This window comes from Temnothorax nylanderi, unplaced genomic scaffold (genome assembly GCF_030848795.1).
Source record: "Temnothorax nylanderi isolate EJ_2023f unplaced genomic scaffold, tnyl_v1.0 TNYL_tig0043_pilon, whole genome shotgun sequence".
NCBI lineage: Eukaryota > Metazoa > Arthropoda > Insecta > Hymenoptera > Formicidae > Temnothorax > Temnothorax nylanderi.
This window is the reverse complement of record NW_027249105.1, coordinates 730,910-757,500: the sequence shown is the minus strand read 5'-3', so window position 1 is coordinate 757,500 and position 26,591 is coordinate 730,910. Positions and strand designations below refer to the sequence as shown.

Here is a 26,591-nt window from a genome sequence, read left to right as displayed (position 1 = left end):
CAAGGATGGATCACGCGAATCCGGTTTGCACCTCGAGTGCTTACGCGAGATATCGACCTGGCTTTTGCGCTCAAATTCAATGATTAAGTGGTCTTCGTCCGCGTCTTGAATATTTTATGAATCCTCCCCAAAATGAATTATTCTAAATTAATAATGATTTAGATTGTGTTAAGAACGCGACTTGAATCGAATGAGAAACAGGACAGCATGAGTCATCAGCAGTTGCCATTCTCTCATCTATATCGAATTACACTTGTTATTAAATTTAATTACAATTTAATTAGAAAAAGGATTGGTTCCAGTAACAAAGATATGAGATTGAAAACTATTTTCCAAGTTGTGCCGAAGGATTTCTTATTTTCTTATGCTACGGATCTCGATCAGTCAACCTATTTCGAGTGTACGACTGATCGATTCTTCTACCAGTCGTAAAAGATAAGATCGTAATTCGTGCAAGTCGGCTTTTAGCTGTTATCATTCCATGGACGCGATTTAAATTTCCGTTGACATACTAGCCTCGAAATATATAACCATTACTGTTTATGGTAAATTTGAATTATTAATGTTAAAAGCATAGGCGGATCTAACACCCTCCGCCCATAAAGATAGCTCAAAATAAATGAAAAATATACTGAATAAAAAATTCAAGATATGCACGAACAAGCCGGTGAAAAAGGTGTACGTTAAAGTGCCCTTACTGCCACTTGGAGTGAAATTAAGCCGCGACGCTTAAGTGTACCGAATAAGGTAGGAACTCGTGTAAATTTTCTTATCGCTGGTAACGGGGGTGCGAGCGTGGCTAATCGGAAAAGATGGCCGTGACAAATATTAAAGGGCGTCACTCCCAGAACGACCCTTATCTTAGATCAGGATGGTCGTGTGGTGGTTTCTGCACGGCCGTGCGAAATGGCAGGCTAGTCTTTTACCTCGTCGTTGAGCAGCTCGGCTCGAAGAAGTGTAAAAAGTAATAGGTCCCTAAAGCGTACTCGCGGATGGTACTTGTCGGCGTCGGTGACGAAGTATTTACCGCCTCCGATTGGTCGCCAGGGTGTATCAGCGTATCGATGCGCGTAAATAATGCAATGAGAAAAGCAATATGTTCGCGAACGACGTTTTTTTTACGACGATAAACGTCGTTACTTTTTAAGCAGTATTTATTTTGATCGATAGATATTTATTTGATTAAAAGTATATTGATATACGGGATTTTCGTGGCACATTTACGGATCTGGAAGCGACGAAATTGAATAAATTCTACTGAACCTGTTAAGATTTCTCTCATTAAGTGGGGTTATTGTTTGAATGGATTTGAACTCGTTGTTTCGTAGTTCAGCTGAGAATTAAATTCTAAGTTGTAAATGCGATAAAGGCTCTGAAGGAGAAAGGGAAAGAGAGCTCGTAGTAGGGTACGGTAGCGGGTATTGAAATGAGCAAAAATTGCGGGAATTGTGTACCTGCCGCCGACATCCATGCACAAGAAAAAGCGAAGGGAAAATAACGGACCGGTGTTACAGAAGAACGAACGAAACAAGATGAAGTATTCACGAGAAGAGGTAAACAAAAATTTTACAAGGCAAATTTGATCGCGGCGGTAAAATACACGTACATAATAAATACTTTTAAATATAAGAGTACGTGTTTTCTACACAATGATCTATTAGAAATTTATAATATCGCGACTCATTCTGGAATCTTAATATTGCAGATCCAATTTATACATTTATACGCTTTGTCATACATTTGTAATTATATAAATTATACCCCGTTAATTTATTTCACACTGACATTTTATTTCATCAAGCTTCTTATTAAATATAACATTTAACAAAAAGCTTTAATCACGTTATTTATTACATGTAATGAAAGTTCGTTTTTATGGGCTATTATCGGAATTTGTAAAATTTATCATTATGCTTTATGCCATTCTCAAATCTCTAAATTGCGATTAATTATATTGACGAAGATAAATTAAGCTAAAAGTACTTCATTAATTTCGTACGATATAAATTATCGTTTATACCATATGTATTTACGTTTACGATCGTATACAAATGCACGTACCATAATCCTGCTCTGTGTACCGTCCGTGTCATTCAATTTACTTAAAGCACTCGCCTCGCGAAAACGGAAAGTAGCGAGAACCAGTTATAGTCAGACACGTCTGGCATGAACGTGGTATACTGATGTAACGGAGCGAAGTGCACGCAAAGAAGAAGCCGCAGAATAATAAAAACGTCGTCCGACTCGCGCTGCACGTTTATAAAGTTGCCCATTATAAAGTCTACATCGCGAAAAAGACATACATCGTGAGAAAATGCTTATTGGCCTGTAAAAGATAACCTACTTTTCGGTAAATACCGTGATTTGTAGCTGCGCCCTGTTGGTCATGCATAACGCTTTCCTCTTCCCTAAAAAAAAGTATTTTTAGTCACGAGGGAACTGTATCAAGAATATTTCAAATCCTCTCTCTTATTATTCTTATATATATACATATGTATATACACATATTATAATATATAATATAATTTATAATTACTATTATAAATATTTATGATGCATATTGCAGAGTACGCATATGCATGTTGACTATCAAACAAAACGCTGTAATGAGAACTCTGATGGAATGATAAATGCCATAATAACGCGATCGCGTAGTAAAAATGTTATTAGCTTATTTACATGTATATCTCGATAATTAGCAGCCATCGCAGCTGCATGATACATTTCATCTCGATATATAATTCCAGCTAAAAAGAGCGTCAGCTGAAAGAGCAGTCTGGGTATTGAATCGGATCGTTGTAATTCGATCTTTTAAATTAGAGATTATTACCGGCGTCGACGAGAACGACCATTGATACGAATCGTCGTATCATCGTTGTGCTGGGCCTTTCGACACTAATTCATTCCCCGGCAATTGACGTAGCGTGCCACGTCGTCAATATATACTGCTCGCCCGGCTCCATTATCATCGAATCGACGAATGTCCTCTCATCCCGATCACAATGAAACTCCATTATTTACAATCGTGGCAGCCGATCTTACGAATGCAGATATTTCTACGAGCATACAGCAAGGTAATAATGCATCGCGCTGTATAATAGATGCTAATGGATCCGTCGATAGAGCGGAATCTCGCACTAAGTTCTTCACCGGTCTATCGCTTCGTCTCTTAATGGCGATCGTTATTTTCTGCACGGTATTCCGTCTTTGTCGCGAGTCGCTAATTGCAACAAATCGAATTTCCTGCGAGTGATGTCTTTAAAAAGAAAACAAATGTCTCTCTCGATTATGCAGCATATCTTTAGCTACAATACATTAAGTATATTAAAATGTATTGCATGTTAAGGGAAAGAGAGAAAGATATATAAAATATGAACGTTTGATTCAAACGTGATAGTTTCACAGAACAATTTATAAGATTTTTTTTTAATCCTTAACTGCACAGGCGGGGTCTGGCTGGACCCCAAGCGCTATTTTTGTTACGTATTTTCTCAGTTATGCGAGATGTCACTATGTCAGTTATGTGTTTTATTTATTATGTACTCTAAAACTTACATATCTTACATTACTTTTTAAAGAAAACAAAAAACTTGTGGGGACCCCTGCAGACCCCACCTGTGACTATATATGTTACTAAAAGTAACGCGTGTACTTAAAGATTAATATCAAATAGAAATTTGAGATTTGAAAAAGAAAAAAAGATACGATTTTGCTTGGAGAAAATACTGCTTGGAGAAACTACGATATGATTTTTATTAACACGACCAAGGCGAACAAAAATCTCCTGAAATCGTAAAACGTTTCACGAGATTAATCAAGGTAGAAAGATTTTTTTTTATATTCTGTAGTGAGTATTGCGAAAACTCCATATCCCAGTCAATATCGGTCGATGAATTATTATCACGAAAGGGGTGAATTTGCTTGAACATATTTCCGCGCTCTTTACCATATTCCATAGTTCGGAAACGGAACGGATTAAACCTTGAAACGGCGAAACCGATGGCGGCGGTCGACGAAGCTGAAGGGCGGCGCGAAACTATAAAAAAAGGGCAATCGCAAATTTGTTGCGATATATTTGGGGTCAAGTTCGAAATATTTTTTATAGAATTTTTTAATTCTGATCTTTGTTACATGGACAACACTAACAATATACAGTTAACTGACAGTGCGAAACTCGCAATAACAAATCAACGAGACAGGAAACTAGGTACCGGAAAAAAAAGACGAAAGGGATCATGTAAGTTGGAGGGGGAACTCGTTCTCCGCGCGCGAGCATTAAAAAGAAAGTCATTTAGCGTTTTCTACATACATATTAGCATTGAAGTCCGAGCGAATCTCTCGGAGCGAAGGGGCGGGAAGGGGTGAAGGCAGTCCACCATGAACGTGCACGTGAGTATGCGGGCGTAAATATATCCCATGAATTTAGGTTAGCATGCGAGCGAAACCGCAGCACTTCACAGAGAGACTACAGCCTGTTTAATTATTGTCCAGTCACGGGGGCGATAATCGGCCCGAATTAACGTACCAGCTCGGTCAACAATTAAGCCAGTCCACGCTCCACCACTCGGCACCGATGATTATGACGTCGTAATCACTTTTCGAACAAACATTTTTTTTTCTTCACCTGCAACAACCGGCATCACGCGGCTTAAAGAAAAAAGGAAGAGAGATTGCGAGACCGTTAATGTGTCCGCAAAAGTCACGAAGTTCGCGTCTGTTCGGATGTTCGGAAACGTCCGAATTCATAAACGCCCCGCCGCGCTGCGAGATTCTCGCGATTCTCGGGTAATTAATAACCGGGTCCGTTTGTATAATTAGTCTTGTTAATAGCAGCGGCGCGACGCGGTGACGCAGCGCGTAAAGCATCACGCTTAACAACTCGCGGGCGCATATATCGATTTCCCAATTTATCACCCAATTTCCGAAAGCAGCTTTCCGCGGGACCGTGCGTAATACTCTGCTGCGCGCCCGGCATGGAGTATTACAACAGGGTCATCGCAGTGCGCTACCACCGCCGGCGGGCCGTATAAAGTATAATAATTTAATATAACGCCAAGTATCGGGAAACTCGCAGGGGTATAACAATAGGAAAGGGGAAACCCCGATACGGTTGGATGGAGTCACGGCGAAATATTCCCGATATAATGCCGTCGCGTTACTCCTTTCTTCTTTATCGGGTTCGGTTTAATCCACAGAAATTCCACGAACTAACCACCGTCCGATATTCCCAATAGTCCATTCGCTGTATTACTTTTTCCATAATTTGCAAAAGAAAGTCGGACAAATGTTACCTTTTTTTTCTGCAATAGGCACAACGCCACGTTTTAGGAAGCGGCTGCCAAAAAAATCAATCTAAATAAACAATGCAAAGTTATTTGAGCAAGTTATTCTCACAATTATTTCACATATATTTTAATCGTGTTTCCACACATGCTTTATTAATTTTATGGAATTTTTCGAATATGGTACGTCGATGAACAATATCGGTTATCCATCGTAACGCGTCAATAAACGTTTAAAATTACGGCACGTACGATATCGCACACATTGAATCGTTGACAGTGTATCGTATATCAGTATATCGCATAGGTTTATAGCGACTAATGCCGAAGCGTCATACTAAATGCAGACCGATATCGTATCACGTCCACTTGAATAGACATATATAATTGTTGCCGTAAAATTCCTCTGGCGAAAGCATATCTCCGCATTGAAATACAGAGTTACATACAATAATGTGAAAATTATACTTTGAAATTCAAGCTACCAAAGCTAAAATTAAATTCTGAACAATGGACGCGATTTATTTAAGTATATATTTAAGACTATTGTTAATTTATTATTATATGTTGTTAATTTCTCATCTAAATATCATTCAAACTAAAGTCAAATTATCGCTTTGAAGAATTGTAAAAAAAGATTCAGATAAAAGAGCATAATTCTTGTAATCACAGCGGGCAACATCTTAAATGGCTAACAGGGCAATGGCAAATCCTCCTGGAGTAAAAATGAAAAATATCCGAGGTAATAAAACTTTTATGACACTTAATAAGTATTATACTATTTAACTCCGAAGTCTAATCAACAACAAATCTCAATTTCTTTAGGGCGAAATTGGATATCGGCTTACTAGCTGTGATTTTAAGTTCTGTCGAGACTGGAAACGACAAAGAGGCAATCCGCCCGTTTATGGAGAATATCCATCAAACTCTGTTCGAATTTCTTAGTCCCACTTATGCTACACCTCTCATGTCTCCTTACAGTGCCAGACTAGAGTCAAGCTCAACAGGGTCTTCTTTCCCCGCTAATTTTTCCAAGCCCGTTCCCTTGGCAGTGGTTTCGCTAGATAGTAGATAGGGACAGTGGGAATCTCGTTAATCCAGTCACTAAGACTCTTAGTGTTTGTCCCTTTGAAGCAGCTCGGGATGTTCCAATTACACTGAATTTTGTAAAACAGTACCGGTATGTTTAGTAATATGCATAGATATCGCTTATTATGTATCGTTCTATTTGCTTATTAAACATGAAAAACTGTTTATTGTTTTCAGCTTGATAGGTGTCATCGAAACATTCCTGGTCACTTTATTGACTACTGTCGAAAACCTTCAGGACGATGGCTGAAATGTGATGATATGCAATTAAATGTCGAAGAATGTGACGAGACAACAGTAATTACACCGATTGGGGCCATTTATATCGCGCTATGAATCTGACGTGCAGTTGAATCTAACCGATTATCTTAGAAGAGTGCAATTATGTCTATATTATAGTCCGTAAATGTTTATTTTATTATAAAATAACAATTTGCTCAGTTCTTTCATTTTATTATTTACATCTTTAATTAAGATATTATTCTTAGTTATTTATGTTAAATTGTGATGTGTATATAATTGTGACCTACTTACTACTTTTTTTTTATCGTGTGGAAATCTTCTACCACTGAGACCCAGTGGCCCCCCGTTTGACAGGGGGGAAGACCCCCTCACCCTCCGGGGAGAGGAATAAGGGGAGTGCCGGATTCCATACATGTACATCGCCCACGATACTACATGTATGGCCTACCGGCTAAAACCACACGGTCGTCCCTCTCGGCATATCGAGAAGGGGTCCCGGGAAACGCAATGATACCATCCGGGACCACCTACTTACTACTAGATAAAAATATTTTTTAAAGATTTTTTACATAAACGTTTAAGTATAAAAAGCAGTATAACGAAATATATATATGCATATGCATATATATATATATATATATATATATATATATATATGTATATGCATATATACATACGATCAAGCTTAATCAAAATAAATATATATTTTACGATTATTTCGACGTTAATTCGATTAACATGCAAAGGAACTTGTTATACATTGCCATAGAATCCATTAATCCGGTACTTATGCATTTATTAAAAATAAGATAGTTCGCTTTTTTTAAAATCCATATATATTCATAAAACAGAGTTTACTTTATTTCCAGTGGCAATTGTAATAGCGAAGCGCTTTAAAACACATTTAGAAATGTGCCATTGTTAGAAAAAAAAATGGAATTTTCATCTTATACCCCTTGTAAGTTCCTTTATTTAGTCAACGTTATTTTAACAAAGGACAGCATTCCATATGGATTGGCCGCCGCAAGCTTCCCTATTATGAAAATTATCACAGGATTGGGAATTACTCCGGATTCCAATCTATAAATATATATATTAAAATCCGCGAAAAAAATACAACAATTATCACAGGATTAGGAATTACTCCGGATTCCAATCTATAAATATATATATTAAAATCCGCGAAAAAAATACAACAATTTTTTATGCGAATAAACAAAAATATGTCGATTAGAGAGAAAAGAACGTACAGGTTTCTGAAAATACAATAGTTATTTGCATAAAATTGAATATAAAAAGTCGCAGATGTTTGTTCAAATAATTTACTCTAACTCCCGATAAAATGTTGTCCCTGTTTAACGCTCGCCCGTCGAATTTCTTCGGATTGAATTGAACGAAACGATGATTTCTTTGACGGGATCAATCTCGATGTAAATTTTCCGGTGGTGCATCAAGAAAAGCTTGCTTACTTTCGAGAATTCTCGTTAGTCAAACTTCTTAAAAGCCCACTCAATCTTCCCTTTGACGAAAGTATAGGCGGTTATACGAGGAGGGGAAGGAAAACTCAAAGAAAATTACGGTGATTCGCAAATCATTCGTGGCGCTGAATAGACAGAATGGAAACGACAGAAGGAAAGAGTTTTAGCTGAAATGGATTCGAGCGTAGCGTATCTGTTACATCGCGTTGTTGTGGACGAGAGCCTGTGCGCTGTTTTCTACCCTACAGAATTCCGCTGACGAATGTGATATGATCGGATAATACGATCGATCGATGTGCACTCCGGCAATTTTTTAAATCAACTCAGCCTAGCTCAGCCCCGAGTTCCATCAGTTTCATTTCCGGTTCACGTATTATTATAGAAGTACGAACAATATTCTCGCAGTCAATTTAAAAAAAACGACTAATAATTTAAGCTGAAAAATTACCCGTGAGAAAATATAAAACAAAATGTACGCCCGACTAAAGATCGTATCCATTTTGTTACAAAGGAAATGAAGTTTTGATTGAAAAAAAAAAAAACCCGTACATACAGCTAGCGTCTGGCAGTAGCATTTTCCGCAACACATACGCATGCGAAAAATAGCATGTAAACTGCGCTCACCGGGTGCGGAATTTCAGCGGAACGCCGTGGAACTTTCTCGGGATACAATTTCGATACCGCGAAAGCCAGAACCGTCGTCGTTGGCGCGTATTCGTGATAGCCGGGAATACGTAGAATTTCTGTCCGCAATGTTTGTCGTCGGCGTTCATCGAAGCGAACGTGCGCGCTGGCGACGAGACGAGCGTACGCGCGCGCTGGGGACCAACCGACCCATTTTCGAGAGATGCGCCAGAATACGCGCATGCCGGATACAACGACGCTTTTGTAGGGCTCTCTTGCTCATATACGTGTATTTACGAAGGTACGACGACGAAGCTGTATGTGGGACGATGGCCGCATTGGTTGTTGTTGCGGAAAGCATTGCCGACCCTGAGACATTTTCAGCCCCGGAATGCCCCGTAGTTTAATTCAACTGCGGCGGTTCGACATACCGAGTTTTCCTCTCTGTCCCTATCCCTATCTTTCTCTCTCTCTTTCTCTTTACGCGCAAGTATGTGCGTGCGTATGTGTGTGTCTCAGCATCAGATAAATAGCGTCAACCCGACAGAACCCGTATGTGCTCTTGTCCAATAACCCTCAGTATACGGGACGTCAAATAACGTCACATTTGGATATGTTCCGACTTGTTTAAAGAACATTGACTGTCTTGCTACAGCGTTTTACGTTTTCTACGAGACCCTTGGAGGCTCTTGAAGAATACCTTAGAATCGATATATACCTAAACAATGCAACATTTTAATCTTCTAAAAGGTATCTAGCGTATTTAAATAATTAGTACGTCTCTGTAAAATGTCTTTTAGATAATTATATTATTTAAATAATAATACTATAAATAAACGCGCAATGAAAGCGAGCGAATGTAATATGTGGACTTCTTATTTTGTAAACTGTAGCAAATTTGATATATTTATACGTTCAAGTATTATACATTCAAATTCAATTGTAAAATTTAAGATTTCTAATTATATTGCTTGAAAATAATTGATGACTTCTCATCAATTGCATTGCAGGAATACATTGACATCTTTACGGACTATATGTTTAATAAATAAACGTGACATATTCAAGACGTTATCTTAAAATAACAATATGCTAAAATAAAAAGTAACAGGACGATATACTTCAACTGATAAATACTGTACATTACTACACTCTACTCCATACTGTACGTGCGTACTGTGTTTTAATTCCAGCGGGTAAATAAGGAATATCCTAGCTTCTCATTTTGTGCGAATAGTCTGAGCTTTCATTACTCGAGACGACGCAAAAGGCGTTTCGTGTAGGCAAGTAGCAAAAGGCAGAAAAGACGGACAGTGAGACAAGAAAAAGAAAAAGCGAAGAGAGAGAAAGAGATGAGGGTAGAAAAGAACAGAAAATCACAGAAGTAAAACTTGGAGTCGGAAGAAGAATGAGGTATGCGTACTCGCGTACCAATAATCTCTTCATGATACGTAAGGTTTGGTCATAAACACGACATCATACCTTAAATAAGCACAAAATAAGTATACAGTAATGATGAAATAATCACTAAATGCGAAATAATCACAAAATTTGTCTAACAGTAATCAGTAATCTTGAATGCTTTGAACGATTTTAAGATTTTACGATATGTTCATCTATAATTTACTAATTGGGAATTTTTGCGTCGATTGTCACCAACGATTGCTGATGCGGAAAACTCAATTAATGCGGGCATTGTTTAATTACCATGTAATTAATTGTGTCGTATTTTGTTTTGAACATAAAAATAGGAATTAATCGTTTAAAAAAAAAAAATCATAAATCCTGAAGAGAGAAACTCACGCTGTTTGTCGACAGCAATTATTTAGAAATATAAAAACAATTATGTCGTATCTTATCGAGATTATTCACGCGAATAATCGCTTTACTTTTGTTCTTCCCGCTGAAGGTGGAAATCATCAGATGATAGATCCCTTCTTTGTGAATAATCATTAACTATGGGTGAGGAGACATTGACATATGACCCTGTCGAGCGCATCCGTGATTACAAGTTCGGTCGAAGCGCGTTAAACTGACGCGTTTATCATGTTTTCAGATCGCTAAGTGAAGAAAAAAAAAGCTTCGTTTTCCGTGGCTTCTTTTAATATCACATTAATCAATATATATTTTATTCACTGACAGAAGTTACGTCTCTTGACGTGTCCTCGACGTGTATCAACTTCTTTGCTACAATGGTTCGTTTCCGGAATAAAAAGATACGAGTCTCGAGAGCTTGGAAGTTACAGAACATCAGCAATATCTAGTTCGCTCTGAGAGCTCCAACTGCCAGCTGTTTATCATCGGGCAATATCATCGCGTCGATGTTTACTCCGAAAGTGCGAGAGTAACCGATAAAGTTCGTCCGTTAATAATACTCTGCAGTTGGCTTCTCTCGAGTCCTTCTCCGCGACTTCCTTCGCCTCTGCACTCAGTATCTGGTCAAATGTGCGAGAGCCGAAGTTTCCCCGGAAATATAACAGTACCACAAAAGATTAAACGATAGAGAGACAATAAAGCCACAATACTAACTAAACTTGTCAATTTCTGCTGTATACAATGTACAAAATACTTATTGATCACGATAAAAAAATATTTACAAAATAAATTTAAGAGCTTACCGTCAAGTTTTTCGTAGCAAAAATATCGAGGAAAATTACTCAACAGTTTTTAATTTTCTGTTAAGCTAGTTTAAAGTGTAACATTACCAAGTTCTATTAAAACAAACCGCGGAATAAAATAATTTCCACCGTGAGTCGCATAAGGGTGCAAAATAGTCTCGGCAATAAAGTTGACGCGTTAATTGGGCGCGGAAGCTCTTAACGCGACTAGGCGCGCATTATTTAGCCGGCATCAGCCAGAGGGCTCGAGTTGTGCACGATGCATCGCAATGCGCAGCGGTAGCAGCAGGAAACCACACTCGGAGTTTTCACCGGAGTTGCACGGTGCCATTTTCGTTCCCGTTTGCGACGTGTTGCAGTAGAAACAGACGGGGAGGTAGGACGCACAGACATATATATATCGGAAGGGGAACGTAGTGTAACGAGAACCACATGTCGGCGGTATGCGACCGAGAAGGGAGGAAATAGCCGAGGGAGCAGAGAAGGCCGAAAAAGTTTTATCAAATGCGGTCGTTCCGCCTTCGAGGCAGCGAAACGCAATTATCTTCGCTAGCATCGGTCGCGGCACCCTGAATTAGAACACATCCTTCACAGCGACGGCGCGGTGTAACCCTAAGGCGCACCGAGGTCAGTGTGCCTCCGTACCCCCTGGTCGAGTACGTGCAGAATGCCACACAGAAACGATAGGTATCAGACACTGAAGTTCCACGTACGTCTCGTAACTATCCCAAACAGGTTTCGGTTCGAACACGACTCGTACATTAAAGGCCAGTTCCTTGTCAGGGAGTTACGACGACGGCAGTGGTAGATGGCAGACGAAAAGGTCGGGGATGGAGTCGAGAGAGAGAGAGAGGATTTTAGCGGCCGCGGAATACACGAGTCGCGCCCGAGTCGTGCGGTGGTCGCGATGGGACTTGGGATTCGATCGCGTTCGAAAGTCGAAAGCTGGAACGGGACGAGATCTCGATAGTTTCGCACCGTAGTTCGGCTTCCTGTCCAAACTCAATTCGACTTTAATAATTTTGAAACTGACTCGTGACACCAAAGGACGCGTGCTGCTTACACGATTGATAAATCTGGATAGTGACGAGGTTAGATTAACAGAGATTGTCTAAAAAATTTAAACTTTATTAATTAATATTTTAAAGGACATTTTACTTTTATTTTTGTGAATATTAAACTTAAAATAGCAAGTTAAAAGTGCGGATATTTGAATGTTAATGTTATTATCAATTATTATTCATCGCGAACGAAAATAGCAGACGTTTGTAATAATTCGGTTTTCAATATTAATTTTATCACAATATTAATTCACAATATTGCTTATATATATATATATATATATATATATATGATGATCCTAATGCAACTACCGAAGCGTATTGCAAATTTTGCAAGACAGGACTACGTGCTCAAAAATATGATCTCGAGAAGCATAGTAAGACGAAGATACATCGGGACAATGCCGGCAACCTTCACGGTCAAACAGAAGAAACTAAATAATTGCGGTATTGACGTTGTTGCAAATGAAAATAAAGCAATGGATCTCAAACTGGCAGTATATGTAGCTACACACAATGCAGTAAGCAGCATAGATCATTTAAGCAATCTGCTTATACATCCTGTAAGCCGAATATTTTCAGAAATTTTTTATTTAAGGTTAAGTAAACATTTTGTTTAGACTTTGTTGATACAGTTGCAATTGTGGGTAAAACGGCCAAGCTGTAGTAAAGATAAAGAGAACGACGTCGAATGTCTTTTTTGTGGAGAAAATTTCATAAATTCAGTAAGTGGAGAGAAATGGGTTCAGTGCATCTTCTGTAGAAAATGGTTGCATGAGGAGTGCACCAACACAGAAACAGAAAATGTTATCTGTGATTTTTGCAAGTAAAAAAGTAAATATTTACCTATCAAATTACGTCTAAATTTATTTTAAAGTAAGCCTACCTTTTTGTAGTTTAGATCACAATATATAAAATAAGTATATCACAAAGACATATAAAATAGAAATAAAATTATATACCGGGGCCGTTTTACCCATAGGGTGTGGGTAAAACGGCCAAAATGCATGTCTGCAGTTTTTTGTTTGCTACTAATTTTGAAAATTTAGGGGATGCTTATATTCAACTTTTTCAATTAACAAAGATGTCAATGAAAACTTCTGACGGTATTTTGAATCCAAATATGGTTTCCTTTAGAAGTAAAATCAATTTATTCCTTAAGGGGGCCGTTTTACACACACTTCCCCTATACACATATATGTATATATATTACTATCTATACACTGAGAAAAAAAGCTGTTGCTTCAATTAAAGTGCTATCAAGGGGTGCCAAAAACACAAGTAGTTTATTCAATTGTATTATTATTAGACCCAATTAATTAAATTATTGGTTTAATAATCCAGATATTGGGTCTAATAATAATAGAATTGAATAAACTGTACTTATGTTTTTTTGGCACCCCGTGATAGCACTGTAATTGAAGCAGCAGCTTTTTTTCTCAGTGTATAAGGTAATCGAAAACTTTTACATTTTCTAAGCAATGGACAAATCGAGATGTATTACAATAGCGTAGATGAGCAGTTTGCTTGGTTCTCACAAACTCTCATTACGATTCAATGAATCCTCGCGGAATGTGGGAAGGGGTCTATTTGCGAGATTATTTCATATCCGGCAAAGCCATTATAATAGTCGAGAGTTGGGGGAGAAAATTACGGAGAGTTAAAAGTGTCATTCGCGTACCGCTTTCCGGTTTCCGACCATGAGATAATTAAGGATCGCAGTTAATTCCGCAAGTCCAGCCAGCACGCGCAGGTGCACCAATGCGATGTTACATGCAATATATACATATATACCTATATATACATGCCCACATGTACATATTGCCCGCGCACGCAAGCACACCTAGAAGCTGGAAGCGTATTACGAGAATGATGCGTTTATGGAGTTTGCAGATGCGTGTACCGTCGCCTTAATCTTTGCATCGTGAAAATAAATGAACTCATCTAGAGTTAGCGGCGTGTCGAGCAAACTGAATTTAAAAACGTATAACCTTTTATTTTTGCAAACATTTTATATTAGTTTCATATACAACACGCGGTAAATATATAATATTTTATAATGTACATGTACGTTATTAAGTCGTAGATATAAGATATAGGCATGAACCATACAGTACTAAAATTGTTATAAAACTGTTTGGTCGTCATCGCGTTATGGCTGCGGATGTTGGGTTTTTACGGTTATAGCTGCACTGCGAAATAGTACAAAATCACTGATTACGAGGGACATTACGGTTACTCCCTTGATTCGGAAGCAAATACCAGTAACTAAGGCGACGTAACATTTATTACCTGCCGCGGCTGTCGCTCCGCGAAACAACGTTACGTAAAGCGCGTACGTTCGCCACGATGTACGTGCAATGAATATGCAGCAAAATCTCCAGGGAGACCGTTGGGATCGCAGGCTGCATTGTAAGAAAATCAACCGTGTTAGAGTGGAATATAAAGTTCTTCGCGTCTCTCGATGGCGGCGACGCAAACCGGCTGTTATAAACAAGCGAGCATACTAATTAACCGCTTTCAACCTTTCGGGAACGCTACAATTTCAGCTAATTAATAGCTGCGCCATTTCGCGATACCCTTCTCCGCGTACAGATATCTCGCGAACTTCTCCTGCGCGAGCGTTTAAGAAAGCATAATCCGAACACGCTGGTCCGCCCTCGTAATTTACTGGAGCGCTCGCGTTTAACAAGGCAACGCGGCGAGGAAGAAGCCTACGAACCTCTAAATTACCTAGGATACTCGCGAGACGGAAGAATACGGAGGCGAGAGAGGAAGCGACGAAGGAAGAGAGACAGGGAGATCCCGCTGCAGCGGCGAGTATTATGCAGAGCGCGGCGGACTGGAGTGCATGAGAAATTAGTGTCTCGTTGCCATAAGACCAACGGCGTCGTCTGTGCAGTATGGCCGACACGGTAAAGCGGCGGGTTTTATTTACAATCTCTAGAAAATACGTAGAATCGGGACAGGGCTGAAAGATGATTTAGTCGGTAAGTAAAAAGTGAAGAAGAGAAACTGAATATCGTAACTGATGAAAGAGCGCGAGACGACAAAGACATAAATCAAAGATATATTAAAATAAAAATTGATACGTTGATCGACATTGAATTGATCAAGAATAGTGTATCATTCGCAAATCGTTATTGTAATCGACTTGAATTTTTACAAATGGGAACGTGACATGTGAAATACGTTACGGAATAATTTCTGAATGTACGAACGGAGGAAACCGCGACGGAAATAAGATATTTTTTTTTGTTATATCCCTCGGGTGAAGAGATGTGCCTTCAACCTCTCCTTGAGGTTATATAGCACAGCGTTGCTGAATCTATGGTGTTTTCTAGCTCTCTTCTTTTATATATAATTTTACCTATCCTCTTGATATAGTTATATATGCATCTAATAGTCAGCCATTCCTTCTTCTTCAATGTTTCTGTGATATCTATTTCCTCTCTTATTCCTCTAGTTCTGAGCCCGGGAATGAGATAAACGACAGAAGAGGCTAGCGGAAAATAAGACGGCAGAAGCGTGACATCTTGTTCAAGCGTAGCATAAAACTTCAGTGTAGAACGCCAAAGGAAACCCTGTCGCGAAAAGAGATTGCGCGCGGAGATTTTACGAGAGTATGTTTTAAAACCAGCTCTCTTTCTCTCTCTCGTGTTAAGAAAAAGGAGTTCAATGAATGAAAGCAAATGGACGACCAATAACAGCTAAGAAGCCAAGTGTCCGTGTCGAATAATTTGCATAACCACATCAAAGTCGTGATCCTCGAGCTGTCGGCGGAGAGGAAAGAAGAAGAGCTGAGAGAGAAAACTAGGTGAAAGGAACACCACTTAACCGAAAAAAGGGCCGAAAACGGAGGTACCGAGCGAGGAACGCGGTGGTGAAACGCAGAACTCGGAGTGCGGTGAAGCGGGATGGGATTGGATAGCGCGCGATTACGATACGTAACCCACATTCCCAGCTGTCTGGTTTGCGCGCCGTACGGTTGTTGCACCCGGTAGAGTCGATAGCCAATTACCGCGAACGTATACACCGATGGTGCATGTATATACGTGGTCGTATCCGCGCGATAGCTCGACGCGCGATACTCGTCCGAGATCGAATATAAGCAAGAAGGTGCGTTCTCGCGCGCGGGCGCCCGCGCGCGAGAACGCGTTCGTTTGCATAGAATTTGTGTACCGACGGCTTTACGAGGTTGTCGACGTCGTGTAAGTGCCATCCCTATTTTCATCTTCCCCCTTCGTATTTCCTCCTCCTCGTGAGAGAGGGTGAGCGACATTGCGAGGGCCGCGCCTCCGCTCTGCCGCTACTGCGAGGTGCGCTCGGTGCAACTACGTTGGAACAATCGAGGATGCTGTTCGACGGATATCAATCGATGCCGGAGGTAGGGTAAGTTCAAGTCGATGCGCAAGTCGCAACGCATCTCGTGACGAACCTTTGTGAAACGTAACGCTCGAACGTGAGAACGATACTTGGAAGCAACTACGTCTTTTAAGATATCCAATAAAAGTTCTTCTTTCTCCCCAGAGCCAATATACTACGTTCTGCAAAAAGAAAATTGTTTATCTTTTAAGCTAAATCTTGTATGAATTTCTTTACTTAAGATTTGCAGCACGATATTGCAGCAATGAAAGTAATTTTTGTACGTTCGCGTTTAAATGAAAACATGCTTTAGAGTATATCGATACGGCGATTATTCACGCCAAGAATACCAGGGATATGGAAAAAAGAGAATAATTTCTATAGTCTTATATTTTCATCGCACATACTTCCGATACGTAATTGACGCACGCTAACATGGGGTATACTCCAACGATTTAATGCGCTGCTTTTGCCTTGCCAGCCTAGTAATCTAATTCTGAAATGGCGTTTTAAGACGCGAATTAACGATTCGGTGTAATAAAGCATGCGACACAATTTCAAAGTGAATCGCTTTAACCTCAAAAGTAGTAATTATAGTGATTACGAATAATTAAAGTCAATGACGTGATAAAGACACTATTGTACAAGAATCTTGGAATGTCGTTGTTCGTGATAGACAATATTTGTCGTTCTAGACGTTCGGAAAATTCTTTCGCGTAAAAATATAGTACGCGCATAATCTTCTTCTTTCAAGTAGGACATCGAGAATTAATTGAGTTAGGCAAAGACAAATTATTTTTCGTCCGATACATAGCTGCTAAGTATTTGCACAATAATATTTGTAATGAATTATCTTTCTCTAAACATTGTAAATAATAAAGTTTTATTTTTTATCTTGTTAGTAAGTTTCTCGCAAATAATTGCAAAAGAAACAAACTTTTCGGAAACTGTACACGAGAATCTTAATGCGCAGCTTTCGAACGCAAGGATGGCTCGATATATTGCGGCTTGACTTCGCCAGTCAGCTTTGATCGACGTCTCTATGGTCGCCCGAGGCATCGTGGCGCTACGATTGTGAACGGTACTTAAGCCGATGTGCTATCGACACGCTTGGGAATTGGAGCTGGTAGGGCAGCTGCTACTAAAGTATGCATGAGCAGAGACTGTTTTGTATCGGTAGCTTCATTGTGCGCGCGCGAGTACTCCTTGAACACGCTAGGTTGTACCGTTGCTGCACTGAAGCTACAATATGTACGTCGTGCAGCAATCATACGATTAAGGATGGTGTCCGATGTCTCTGTGTCGTGCTATACTTCCTTCAAATGTTTCAAACGAGAGTAAACACACATTGAAAAATTGGTAGAACAAAAAGGAGTAAGTTATTACGGTTCATTGAAGCAATTCCATATGAGAAAACACTGAAGTAACTTGGAAATTTCCGTGTAACAAGATACAAACAAGGCCATGATTAAACGAAGCTTGTTAGACATATCGCATAGATAGTAGTAGAATCTGTGGAACATATTCGTATTTTTTTATAGACATCGTATTACAGTAAGAAAAATATACGCGCGCGCGTTATGAGAAGATAATATAATGGCATAATGGTAGTACCATCTCGTTACGTAAAAGACCGATAAATAGTTTGTTTTTAATTTTTTTAGCATTTGGTTACGCAAACATAAATTTCATTTAAAACGGGAAAACAAAATTATGCGTTGCCTGAAAACACCTCTTAACCCTTCGTTGATAATCGCGGTATTTTATTCCGAGCATGCCCTCGATGATTTTCTCCCCCGGCTTAATCGTCCGCGCGACGATTAAATGCAGCCGTAGTCTGCCGCGCCAAGATAATACACGCGTAAGCTTTGGGTGCAAATCCCGCTATCTTGACTTTTCCGAAGTTGGCTCGCGCCAGCGTCAACGGGCACGACGACGACGACGACGACGACGACTCGACGGTGAAATAAAACAGGGGACGGTTGCAGCATCGGACGAAATTGTCATTCCCCTCGAAGCAGGTTGTAACTTACACCGAGAAAATCTATATTGAGAAAGGAGAGCTATTTCGGTGAAACTTTACTCGACTTATCGTTGAAAGCAAACGAGGAAAATCGGTTAGAGTGTCGGATAGGACGAGAGATCTCTCTCGACGAGTCTTTCTTCACAAGCTTCGGGAACTTCTAACTGCTAAAACACCGCGAATGATTTCTGCCGTGCGATAACGCGAGAGGAACAAAGATCATTTCTTTTTCTTCGTTTAGAAGAAAGGAGGTGTGGCGGTGATAAAAACAGTTCGCATAAATGAGGAAGGAAGTCGGAAGCGCAACGCGGAAGCGAGTGCCGAGATTCTCTGGAATTAATATCAGATTAACGCTGATCGGAGAGATTACAATATTCTCATTAAACGATTGCAAATATGAAAATTTCCTTTTCCAACAATATAACAGAAGGGTTCTGTATAATTCGACACCAAAGTATATGTTTCAAACTCGTGTAGTGTGATCGAGTATGTTATCGGTCGATATTTCAATAGTAATTATAATAAAACGAACTTATCGTTAAATCAACTCCGGCAATAACGATGCCAGATTCGTAATAAAAGTCGTGCTTCAATGAGCTGTCAGAGCAAGCATGTATGTTGCAAATCGTAATGATATTCCGCACATTGCATTTTATGGGTGCGTATTATATTAAATGAAAACTGCCGACTGACGCATCAAAGTTACCGCGCTATTCTTTCGCTATTGTACTCTTCCGGTATGACTGATAACCGTATCACTATTTAAAGCAGGCAATAATTTGACGCCGCGTAATCAATAATGTGAATTCATCAAAATAAGATAACCTTTCGCCACAATTATTTTGAAAAGCTTTATCAAACGCTAATAACTATTAACATTTGAGCATATCAATTTCAATTTGTGAGAAAACGATAATTGTGATATAAATATAACTATGCTAAATAAATCAAACTTGCTGCGTAAAGATATTAAACTTTATTATATAAGAGTTCTTTAATTTAGCAATTACCTATACAATTTTCTAGCCTAATCCTAATCGATCCTGTCGCATTTGATACAGCCCTGTAAATGTCTTCGTAATATATTGAAGCTCACTTAATTGTTGAGAGTGAAGGAGAGAGCGAGAAACGACAGCTACGTGTTCGTTAATTAATCGCTGTCACGCCGCAAAGTGCTTCCGATTCAGCGTGATATTACACATAACACGGGGCTCAAAAGATATGTAGCGATGACGTAGGCGTCGACGTTGTCGGTGATTGTGACTCAAAGCGCAAACACACGGGAGAAGGCTTGGCACAGGGACGAAGACACGAGGTGCGGGCGGGGAGGTGGTTCTCTCTCGGTAGAACCGGGGAATATTAATCGCAGCCACTGTTAGCTCCTTCCACTCCACCCACCCTCTCGCCTCTCCCGACCATCTCGCCGGCGAGGTCCTTCAGCTCCCTCTTGGCCTAACGGGACCCTCCTCCATGTAGCGCATCAAGCCAAGAGACGGCTACTAATGAGGCCAAAAACATCAGAGTCCGGAGTTACGACCGTTCCAAAAACGTTACCGGTGTGATTTAGAGGATGATAATGGAGCGCGGACTTTACCCTCGGCAGAATATCGCGCGACGTTGCCGTTACCGCTAGCTCTTTATTGTCGCGATCAGTTTTACGTTAAAACTCGCGATTGGACCAGCGAAATATAGAGGACCAGCAATTTTTGGTGATGAAACGTATCGATCTTTTACTAGCGACGCGATATTTCATTCCGTTCTTTGTTTAGAATGTTTATACTGATCTTGACTGTTGCGTGACAACCTATATTTACCGATAATGAGCACCATTACACGAAAGATTACATAAGAAAATCACAAGTTCCTCTTTATGACAATTTTTCCATTGTTAAATGCAAAATGTTCTCGGTACCGTTTTAGAAAGACAAAAAGATATTGATTGCTATCTACCTCCAACTACGATTAAATTACGTCGCTCCTGATATCTCTGTAATATCGTGGATTAGAGAAGTAATATAATGATTATAATGAAATAAGATCAAGTAATAGACCAATTTTTCCAATTGAGATTGGACGCTTTGAACAACGGAAATTTCACCGAAAGGATTGTATCGAGTTTTCGCGGAGAGAACTTTCATTCGAGCCGGAGAATTCCATCGTTTTTCTTATTGTAGAAATGTTCACAATTGAACCATTTGATTTCATTGTTCATGATGCTCCTTCCGAGAACACAGGTATCTGCCGGGCACTTGAGAGTTCCCTCTTATAATTATCGTCGTTAAACCGCCGCGCTCTGCGGAGGACTCGTAAAAGTGGTTTCAAGTGGACGGACAAATAAATCGAGGTGAACAGTTTCGTTCGTCGACGCGACGCTATCTAACAATTGCAAGAGTATTTGACGTCCCACGTGAGCGCGGGCGTTTATAACGTCGGCGATGTTACTCGTTTGTGGTTTTCCCCTTTTGATATGCACTTTTTGCTCGCAATAAAAGCCAGCGGGTTCCGAGGCAATAAGAAACTGGCGTATCGCCGCCGGAGTCAGCGGGAAACATACCGGTAACACATCGCCCCGCAGGAAATTCGCGCAACCATTACTTATATCCCAACGTTAGTCAGCCGCAGATGCAAAAGCATTTTTCTCCGCGCCTTGCGAGTGACTATGATGCAGTATAATAATATTCCGCCGGCTTTTTTTCTCGCGCCGCACCACTGTATTCGTCGGCAATAAATGTTAAGGTTTCTTCGCGCTTGGCACCATCCGTCGGCAACAGTCGTATTTCGCTTGAGCTTTTTTGCAGCGCATAATTAATCTTAATTCGCAGTTGACATAAGACTCAGATTTTGTACACAATTGTCTCCGTAAATGGATACATTGCCATGTATCTCACCGCGGGATAAAGTTATTAATATAAATACTGAAAAGGAGAATACTAATGATAGGAAATACTGCTGTTGCTGAGTTAACAATATGCAGAAATGTGCCGATGTATAAAAGTAGCAAGTGGTCATATTATTTGCTACATTATTCTTTTACGATATCTAATCTGGAAGTTCAATTTATCTTATTTTTAGTTACGCGTTTGAACCTCTTAGAGACTTTCTAATTTTGTATGTCGTATTATTACATTGTATACGATGCACCCACATTTATCTGAAAACAAATTGTATCTCCGTAGCGACAAAGAGGGTGGGCGTTGAAACAGGGGCGCACTCAGGAAGTGCCCTTAACGACGCACATGGCGCATCACTTGACCGAGCATTGCGGCGTAACAAAAGGGAAGATAGAGAGAAAGGAGGAGGGAAGAGGACGGGACACAGAGAGTCGACCGTACAATGTTGCGACCCTTCAACAACGGCGTTAGTGCGGTGATATTTGGTACGTATCTCGAACATGTTTGTCAGCGCTAGCGAACATGTTCAGGTCCGTTGATTCGCGCACGTTTCGTTGGTGCGAACACCACTCGCGATTAGAATTTCACTTCAAATGACATGGCTGCCGAATTACCCGGGTAAGGTGCCAAAGCGCGCTTCGCGTAACTTAGCTGAAGATTTAACGGTGAGAAAGGAAAGGGACTTCACGCTCGGATGAAATGAGTCTTTCCGAGTCTCTCACTGGGCACGGAATAGAATAATCTACGCTCTTCGGGGACAAGAACGGTGGTAATTCTTCCTAATACCGTTGAGCAAGATCCCGGCAAAGAAACGTATTTCCTGACGCCACGAGGAGCAAGTGAGAGGTAACTCCGGAGTTATGTCGTTCTTACATTAGCTGGGAACCTTACGGAGCATCAGTATTACTCTGGAGCTACTTTTCCAACGCGAATTGCAACTCCTCCTGTTACTGCTTAAGATAAAAAATAAGGTTGCGTTGAATGCAGAGATGTCTACTCTTTTATGCGTTTGAATAATGTTGCTGCGGCTATCTCGATATTCTGATAACAGTTAACATAAAAATACATGCGCGAAAAATACATACTAAGAATTTCACCTTATTATACATTAAGTAATTATTCTTGAAATTATCTCGCGCAACGTTTATGAAGAGTGTCAATTAATTTCGCCAAGTGAGCATCGTAAATGTTTTCGAGGCGAAGCTATAGTCGCGATTAACGGCTTTTACTCGAGAATAATACCACTCATACTAGGAGCGGAATTTTTTGTTTCAATTAGCACGCGACGCAGAAACTGCATAAACCATGGTGTTTGTAATGACTGGTATAAATTTAGCGGTACACGGTCCCGTGTGTGTATTATGCGAAAATTTGGTATAACGACCGTGGATCGCAACCCGTTTAGCGGTGATTTACGGACTCTCCTTAGGAAGTCAAGCAAAACATCATGGACCGCAATGGCTGCGGTCGTTAGTCCGCAAAGCGGCGATCCCTTATGCGACAACAGGAATACCGATTTAGGCTGGCAATACCACTGATAAGTAAAATCGCGCGCATTATACGTTACTATCGCGTGAAATTGCATAATAGATTTCGTCCGCATTATTGAAAGATCGGCAATGTGAAGCATGCAACGGGAATTCGAAAGCAGAATTATTCCGAATCGCTATCAAAGATAGCTGCTCCATAAAGCAATGCTAGGTACGTTAATTAGTACCGTTTGTCAATCATCGTTCGTTAGCATATTCTCATCCTAATAATTGCCGCGCGTTAACTGGAACACACAAATGGGCCGATGATCAATATCTGAGGAAGACAAGCATAAATAACATAAAAAAAATACACCGGCTGCATGAAATGCGCTGAAAAAAAAAACCACCGCTTAAAAGATGAATACACAATTTAATTATCCATCCAAGGGATATTTAGAAGATAAAATTTGTCGCTCCATTGAAAAATCTATCGTCTTGGAACAAAATTGAACGTCGTAAGCAACTGTGCCTCCTGTTTCTCTACGCAAGTAGATCAATAACGTGCACCAATAGCGGTAGTCAAAATCGAGAGTGTGTGTGGTTCGACGTAATGGTTGATAAGCGTTGTCTCGAGAGTGCATGTATGTAGACAGGCGAAGGATGCAAGAACGCCGAAAAAACGACCCTCCTCGGTGAAACTTTCAAGAGATTTACGAGGCGGTTCGGACGGGATGTCTCGGGCCGTAGCTGACAACTTTATTCTATCGGCAGTAGACTTGCCAGACCTCCCATTACCTCCCACAGACACGGGAAACCTACACATTTTCCGCCATCGAGCCGCCTCGAGTCACCTTCCTATCCCCCTCAACCTCGTTGCCGCCGCCAATTTCTCTACGTCGTCTTGGTCATATAAGCGTATAAGCGCATCCACGGTCCGTTGAGTTGCTCGTTATCGATTACATATGTACGCGCAACGGGATCAACAGGGGAGAGAGAGAGAGAGAGAGAGAGCTCTCCTTATTGATCCAACGTTTTTCTCTATTCTTACTCGATTTTCTCATGAAAAATTAACCATCGCTTTTATTGTTGGACAGATAATCATTAAAGATTCTTACAAATTAGCGAAAAAACGAGGCGTTTTTTTTAAAAAGTGTTATCCAATACCTTCGTTTAATCGTGCTTTTCAATTTTTATTACATGTTGGTTCTTGTATTAAATCGTGCTTCGCGAAAAACAATACGTTTGCCTTTTTTCCCCTCCTTTTTTTCCCTTCTATCTCCGGTATTGTTTTCTCGTGTCGGAACACAGAGAGGAGGCCGCAGGATAGCGTCCACGCTCACGTAAATTCAATTTGTGCGGTATCCCCACCGAAGAACTCGTAAACGGCGACTGCTAATTTTACGAGTCGCGCGCCCTTATCTCAGAAAGAAAGAAGGCGGAGAGGAGAGGTAGGTAAGAGAATGCCAATGGTAACGAGCCGAATAATCAGCGGCTAACGAAGAGAGGTCGTTCGTCGTGCAACGCGCAAGGGAAGAAAAGGCGGTGCGGGGGCGTGAAGAAATAAAGCACCGTAAGCACTCCGACTTAACGCCAGCAAATTCCATTTTGCACGTTCTACCGACGTTGGGAGAGCGCGGTAAAGAAAGTCGAGGTGCGGAACAAAGGGAATGAGGGATGAAACAGTGGACTGAGCGTGATTACTTAGGCAGACGCGCGAGAGAAGAAGCGTCGCCTCGGTATTACACGACTTACGGGATTCTTCAGTGATGATCTCAAGAGTGGCTTCGGAAATGATCATGGTAGATTCTAAATTTACGTGATTTCTACTCTCTCTTGACTCATCTTATATTATTTTAAATTATAAAAGAATGTTCAAGATTTTTTTATTTCGACGATATCACAATATCGATGCATTTAGTCCGAAGAATCTTTTTTAATCTCAACTTATACAGTAATTTACATAACTTTCATAGATCAAACGCATAATCAATCACAACACGCGTTTATCATTAAGAATCCATTAAAAGTTCCAAACATCAAAACAACTCTAAAAGTAAACTGTTCTTTCCCGACATTATTACTGTGTTTACTCCTCAAGTTATTGAAATGCGAACTTCGCGTGAACTAGCGCGAGATGAACGGCGCAATGAACGATCGAATCAATCGGCACTGATTTATGAACGAGAAAGGCCGTTACCGTCGCGAGATAAATTACGTTAGTAAACGGGCATGATGGCGATAAATTTGATATTGGTGACGGATCGACTATCCGCACGTGACGCAAAAAAAAAACCCAATGTGTATCGATAATCCACGTGCAATCCCGAGTTTCCGTTCGTGACGATCTCGATGATGTAGAGCTTGACTCTTGAGATTACAAGGCGCATTATAGCCGAGCTTCGTGCGGTCGCAGGTGCTTCCACATGATATTACAACATTGACAATTCCACGAGATGCACAGGAGTGCGTGCGAACGTGCCACGCAATGTGCGGTAAACCATCAGGATCATCGAAGGGTGATTGAGCTATTTGCAAAGCAGAGGAGTAACATTACATTTTGTTGTTGCACGTAATTGCCGGTGTACAACTTTATTCTGCTTTGCATTGCAAATTTTGTTGGACAATAATTCAAAATACGGTTGCCGTGTTCTGGTTTGCAATGCCATAAGAACGGCTCAAATAATGGTATATCCAACGGTAATCAACTGTGCGTAATTCGTGCTTGTCGCATCTATCCCGTGTCCAGCGAAATGACGATCGCGTATGCCACATATGTCAACGTTCGAAGTTTATCGCTTGTATAGTTGAGTATCGGAAATGTCGAACGAGCAATCAGACGATCGTCATATCATGTTGATTAGTGCGCGTATTTTTTCGATATCCCTGAATGAGTATCCATCATGAAGCTCAAGTGGTTCAGGCAATACAGCTACGACAAAATAGATATGATTCGGTCCAGCGCAGCTACAGCGTCCGTATATATGATATAAAGTACGTATTTGTAATAAATTTATTATAACATACTTATAAATTATTATATTACACGATTGACTCTGTCTTTATCTCCGACAAAAATAATTCAATTTGATTACTAAAATCTCATACTTTGAAACGTTCGTAATGGAGAAAAATTTACAGAAAAATGTGCACATGAAAGAGAAAAAGTAGAAAATAAAATTTCATCTTTTTATTCGTATATTTTTAAAATCCTGGATTTATCGCACGATTATCACACAATAAAAAATTAATTCGTCGCTCAATACGTTTTAAATTGTCGGTTTCTATTCAATAAATGTCGTTCAGACGGTCACAGAGGCAATGGAAGTAGTGCATAATTTAATGTGCTCTGAAATTAAATTTTTATTTGCTTACATATGATATATATGATAGATATATAACAGATATTTAATTTGCTGTGTATTTCAATATTACAATTCTTTCAATG

General features: G+C 40.1%; 1 protein-coding gene and 2 long non-coding RNA genes across 4 annotated transcripts in view; 2 read left to right on the top strand and 1 right to left on the bottom strand.

Moving 5' to 3' along the window:
• Lar (tyrosine-protein phosphatase Lar) overlaps positions 1-26,591 on the bottom strand; it is a 382,201-nt gene that overhangs the window by 339,394 nt on the left and 16,216 nt on the right. The gene's annotated exons all lie outside the window — the stretch shown is intronic.
• LOC139771733 (uncharacterized) lies at positions 6,395-6,820 on the top strand. Its single transcript, XR_011717972.1, has 2 exons — positions 6,395-6,462; positions 6,549-6,820. It is a non-coding gene; the product is annotated as an uncharacterized lncRNA (long non-coding RNA).
• The window catches only part of LOC139771700 (uncharacterized), a 35,311-nt gene continuing 25,281 nt past the window's right edge, over positions 16,562-26,591 (top strand). Inside the window, exons 1-2 of the long non-coding RNA XR_011717962.1 lie at positions 16,562-16,787; positions 21,960-22,159. This is a non-coding gene — a long non-coding RNA (uncharacterized lncRNA). The remainder of the gene's footprint in view (positions 16,788-21,959; positions 22,160-26,591) is intronic.